Here is a 6399-nt window from a genome sequence, read left to right as displayed (position 1 = left end):
TAAAAATTCACAAGCACCACTTGTGCTTTTTCTATCAACATGTGACCCTACATAGTCAGCATCCGAAAAACCGATTAAGTCAAAGGAAGAGGATCTTGGATAAAACAATCCCAAGTCACTCGTACCTTTCAAATATTTAAAAATACATTTAACGGCATTCAAATGAGATTCTTTAGGTTGAGATTGAAAACGAGCACACTAGCATACACTATACATAATGTCAGGTCGTGAAGCAGTTAAATATAATAATGAACCAATCATACCTCGAAATTTAGTGACATCTACAGGTGTACCTTGTTCATCTTTTTTTTTATCGTAGGTAACCCGCACCCGCTACCCTTCGGGTGTGCACTGGGTAAATCCTACGGGCTCACGCAATAGCCTGTAAACCACGTGAACCAAGGTAAACCGCATTAAGCGACATGCTCTGTCTCAGGAGGCATAATCATAAATTCGTCTCCCGTAGGATTCGAACCTGTGACCAAGAGGATAGTTATCCCCTCTTTAACCAACTGAGCCAACCCTTCCGGGCACCTTGTTCATCTTTAGTAAGCTTAACTGAAATACGCATCAGAGTCGATTTAGGTGTGACATGAACAAGTGCAAACCTTTTGAGTAGATCCTTTATGTACTTACCTTGGTGAATAAATATCCATGCATTAGACTGATTAATTTGCAAACCTAGGAAGTACTGCAATTCACCCATCAAACTCATATCAAATTCCTTATGCATGTAGTCAGAAAACCACTTACACAATGATTCGTTAGACGATCCAAATACTATATCATCTACATAAACTTGTACTAAAAGAAAGTTATCACGTTTATGAAAAATAAAGAGAGTTGGATCGAGGGTACTGCGAGTGAAACCATTATTTACAAGAAACTGACTGAGACGTTCTTACCAATAGCGAGGGGACTGTCTCAATCCATAGACAGATTTCTTGAACCTATAAATATAGTTAGGATATTTTCATGAATAAAACCTGGAGGTTGCTTTACGTATACATCTTCCTTAAGAAAGCCATTTAGAAATGCGCTTTTGACGTCCATTGGATAAAGCTTGAACTTTTTATGAGCTGCAAAGACCATAAGTATCCTAATAGCTTCTAATCGAGCTACTGGAGCATAAGTCTCATCGTAATCGATTTCTTCCTGCTAGTTGTATCCTTGAGCTACTAAATGAGCTTTATTTCGAATGATATTTCCATCTTCATCCTTCTTATCCTTGAAAACCCAACGAGTACCAATGATTTTAGCATCCTGAGGAGGTGGCACAAGTTCCCAAACGTCACAACGCTCGAACTGGTTCAATTCTTCTTGCATTGCCACAGACCAGTGTTCGTCTACAACTGCTTCTTGAGCATTCTTCGGTTCGAACTCAGCAACAAAAGCACAGAATGCACATAGATTATGAAGTCTGCTTCGAGTTGAGATTTCTTGATCCAAATCTGTAAGAATATTATCTGGTGGATGATTCTTTACTGTTCTGGAAGACTTTGGAAGATGAATATTGCTCATTTCTTCTTCATTAGAATTGTCTGCCTGGAACTGAATATGAGTTGTCTCATTTGAATGAGACGATCTCATTTCAGCTTGAGAAGAATTATCCAAAGGAGTCACAGATATCACATTTGAAATATAATCAGGAGTCTTTGGAGAGCCAGAAGATTCATCTAAAGCTTGAGTAGATCCTGAAGAATTATCAGAAGACTGCGATGGACCTAGAGAGTCTTGACTGTTTGATTTATTAGAATGAGACGGACTTTTTTGAAAATACTGTCTCATTTGAAAATGAGATAATAGATCTGCAGTGTCTTCAGCAATTTGAGATATATTCCTTGAAGATTCATTGAAAGAAATATTGATGGATTCTTTTACTTTGTTCTTGACAGAATTATAAACACGATAAGCCTTGCTTGTTGTAGAATATCCCAAGAAAATTCCTTCCGTAGATTTTGTACCAAACTTGCCTCGGTTATTTTGAGTATTTAAATTAAAATACTTGAAACCAAATACTCGAAAATAACTAATGTTAAAAGTCTTTTTCTTAAGCAATTCATATGGAGTTTTAAGCAAAATAGGACGAATAAGTACTCTTTTTAAAACATAACAGGAAGTGTGTACCGCTTCAGCCAAAATTTTTTTGGAAGCTTACTCTCATCCAGTAGAGTTCTGGCAGTTTCCTGCAAATCCTGTTCTTGCGTTTCACTACTCCATTATGTTGAGGAGTACGAGGAGCTGAGAATTCATGAGTAATGCCTCTTGATTTGAAGAAGGTTATGAAATCCTTCTCGAATTCACCTCCATGATCACTACGAATAGTCTTGAGCTTATATGAATACTTAGTTTCAAGGTTAGTAATAAGATCTTTAAATTCAACAAAAGCTTCATCCTTAGAACGTAAGAATTATACCCATGTAAAACGTGAGTAATCATCAACTATAACAAATGCATAATTTTTACCTCCAAGACTTACATACCTTTCAGGACCAAAAAGATCTAGGTGAAGAAGTTGCAAAAGATCAGTTTTTGACACATGATTCTTAGCAATAAAAGATGTATTTACCTGTTTTCCTAGCTGACATGCTGAGCAAGGTTCAACCTTCTTGAATTTCAGTTTGGGCAGACCTCGTACCAGATCATGAGAAGATATCTTCCGAAGAAGATCCATGTGAATATGACCTAGACGTCGATGCCAAAGATTCTGTTAATCTTGAACAGTAGCAAGACATATTTCCTCCTGCTGTTCATCAAAATCTAACATGAAAATATTCCCTTTCCTTTTGGCAACTAAAGCAAACTCATTAGATTGAGTACTAATATATCATACATCTTTATCAAACTTAACTTTATGACCAGCATCGGTAAGTTGACTTACACTAATAAGATTGTATTTCAAACCATCTACTAATCGAACATTAGATATAGCAAACCTGTCAATACAATGCTGCCTTTTCCAATGATTCAGACGGTGTTAGAATCTCCAAGAGTAACTAAACCACCTTCCTTGGAAACTAAAGATAGAAATGTGGATTTATCACCCATCATATGACGTGAACAACCAATATCGATGATCCATTTATTTTGAGGAACATGGACCTTCAAGCAAACCTGCAAAAATTGCTTTATCTCTTATGTACCCACTTAACCTTGGGCCCTGGTTGGTTAGTATCACATATCTTATACAAATATCTATCTGATTTCTTAATCCTCATCTGAACAATATTAATAGATGCATTAGCAGATTTATATCTAGCAGACGATCTATAAGATGAGTTAGAAGAGTGTCCTTTGATACCATATAATCTAGATTCAGATGTAGTGTGGCCAGATTTGCCACAATCTCGACATTTCTCATAAGGCATCTTATACTTCATAGGAGCTCACTTGTAACCACCTTGAAATGCACATTTCTTGATTGATTCATATCTGATAAGTGGCATTTTATACCACTTAGAACGGCTTAAAATGGCTTAAATTGGTGTCTTGAAATCAAGTATTTTGTGTATTTGATGCGTTTTTCTAGTGTTTATGCATTTCAGGGTATTAGTTGTATTTCGGGGGAGGAATCATCAAGAATAAGCCTTGGCATGTGTTCACCATTGCGAGAGGAAAGGAATGGGCAGATTACGGCGAAGAAACGGAGCAAGCTTGGAATTTTTCCAGTAGGGTCCTGCGCGCCCGCGCAGCAATGCTGAGCGGCCGCGCAGCAGCCTGCGCGCCCGCGCAGAAATGCTGAGCGGTCGTGCAAGGTCGGGGAAAAAGCTGAATTATTTTAGACTTCTACTTCTGTGTGGCTTCCAACTTCTATGTAATCTGAGTTTTATGGGACTATTATATAGGTAGATTTGAGACGTTTTCATGGAGAGTATTTAGGAGATTATGTTTTAGATTGTGTTTTACGCAAGGAGTGAAGGAGATAAGGAAAAAGACCGATTTAGCACACCGCAACGAAAAGGAAGCATATATTCTTGTGATTCTTGTTTCGTTGTAACGTTGGATGCTAGTTTTCTTGCTTTGACTTATTTACTCTTGTGACGTACTCTGTTTAAATATAATTAGTTTAGTTATTATTTTCTTGTGTTTGTTTATCATGATTTCATATGAACCCATGATGGCGATGAGTTCTATTATGGGCTAATCGTGATCATGGGGTTACAACGGATTTATTATGGAATTCTTTAGTTAATTGTTTAATACTTTAGTGTATGATGATTGCATGATATCTAGTATTGGTTGTGCGTATTCGTCTTATGTGCGTCGCGAACATATAAGATAGGGTGTTAATCTTTTGTGAAGCGACGGTGGATCTTGAGATTTAGAACTTGCCATGCTAGCATAGGTTCATGTACGTTGTGCATGATTAGTGGGTAACTCTAACAGTTTTATTTGCCCTATGTAATCAAAAGGAATAATTTGTGCTTAAATCGTTGTGTTGTCAATTTCTGTAGACATATAGGAACTCAACATAATTGATGACTATTCAACTTCTATCTTAATTGTGGATGCTTGGTAGAATGGTATTAGTACAATGAAAGTTGGCTTTTATCAGTTTCGTGTTATTCGATTAATGTCATCACTGTCACATGCTAAATGTAATAACAATGGCTATAGAAGGAAGTAATAATGAAGTTGTGATCTCATGAGTGTTTTATTATTGATAATTTGAAGTGATAGTTAAGTGGTTAATTAAGTAGTTAATTATAGTTAATATTTAATCAACAATTTTAAGTGTTATTATCTTAACATTGAGAAGTAATCATACATTGGTGAGTGAGTTTAATTAGACAATAATTTAGTCTGAGTCTCTGAGGGAACGAACTAGAAAGTATTCTATATTACTTGCGAACGCGTATACTTGCGTGAATATTAGTGCGTGTTTTCGCCCTAACAAGTTTTTGGCGCCGCTGCCGGGGACTCGGCGTATTTGTTTAGTTTATGTACTTACCATCATTGGTCATTAGGACTCAGTGATTAGGACGTAGAAGTTACTTACTCTTTTCGGTTGTGTTTCAGGTACTTTAGCAAGCGTTTATGCAAACTCGTTCTCGTGCTCGCAAAAGGACTTTAGATACAACTGAGGAAACAGACGAAGTTCTTGATATTCCGGAGAAGTTAGATTTTGAGGATTCGGATTCAGGGACTGAGCAGAAAGAACCAATAAACATGGGAGATCGTATTGTTCAAGCTGATCCAGCTCTTATGGATTTTTCTCGGCCTAAAATCGATGATATTCAGTCAAGCATCCTTCATCCGGCTATTCAAGCTAACACCTTTGAAATCAAGCCGGGCACTATTCAGATGGTGCAGAATTCTGTTTCTTTTGGAGGAGCGGCAACTGAAGACCCCAACATGCACATAAGAAATTTTGTCGAGATCTGCAACACTTTTAAGTATAATGGCGTGACTGATGAGGCTATCAAGTTGAGGCTTTTCCCATTCTCACTGAAGGATAAGGCTAAAGACTGGTTACATTCTGAACCAGCTGGGTCCATCACTACGTGGCAAGATCTTGCGCAAAAGTTTCTGGTGAAGTTTTATCCAATGGCAAAGACTGCTGCTATGAGGAGTGCTCATACTCAGTTTGCGCAGCAACCTACAGAATCTATGTGCGAAGCTTGGGAACGCTACAAGGAAATGTTGAGAAAATGTCCACATCATGGAATGCCGGATTGGATGGTAATCACTGGTTTTTATAATGGTTTGGGGGCCCAATCTCGGGCCATGCTCGATGCAGCAGCTGGAGGAGCCTTATGGGCTAAAAGCTATACTGAGGCGTATAATCTTATAGAGACGATGGCTGCAAATGAGCATCAAAACCCAACTCAGAGGATGATGTCAGGCAAGGTAGCAGGTATCCTGGAAGTTGATGCAGCCACCGCTATTGCAGCCCAGCTCCAAGCCCTATCAATGAAGGTTGATTCTCTGGCTACGTATGGAGTTAATCAAATAGGTATGGTTTGTGAGCTTTGTGCAGGTTCTCATGCTACGGATCAGTGTTCTCTTGTCAACGAATCTGTTCAGTATGTGAATAATTATCAGCGACAACAGCAGCCTGTGCCAGCGACCTATCATCCTAATAACAGAAATCATCCAAATTTCAGCTGGGGGAATAATCAGAATGCTATTCAGCCACCATATCAGCAAGGGGTGAGTAAACAGTTTAACCCACCTGGATTCCAGCAACCACAGCAGTATGCTACAAGGCAATCATATCCTCAACAGGGAAGTGCAGCTGCACCTACTAGTGCTGATTTTGAGGAACTTAAGCTGTTGTGCAAGAGTCAGGCGGTTTCTATCAAGACCTTGGAAAATCAAATCGGTCAATTAGCCAATGCAGTGCTCAATCGTCAACCTGGCACTCTTCCCAGTGACACGGAAGTACCAGGCAGGAAG

The 6399-nt window shown here is 38.5% G+C and overlaps 1 pseudogene; it reads right to left on the bottom strand.

Annotated features, from left to right (window-relative positions):
* Nucleotides 1-5578: 5578 nt before the first annotated feature.
* Nucleotides 5579-5669, bottom strand: LOC141679972 (small nucleolar RNA R71; annotated as a pseudogene).
* Between the last annotated feature and the right edge of the window lie 730 nt (nucleotides 5670-6399).

Source organism: Apium graveolens, chromosome 1, assembly GCF_009905375.1.
Source record: "Apium graveolens cultivar Ventura chromosome 1, ASM990537v1, whole genome shotgun sequence".
NCBI classification, from domain to species: Eukaryota; Viridiplantae; Streptophyta; class Magnoliopsida; order Apiales; family Apiaceae; genus Apium; species Apium graveolens.
This window is presented reverse-complemented; position numbering and strand designations above follow the sequence as displayed.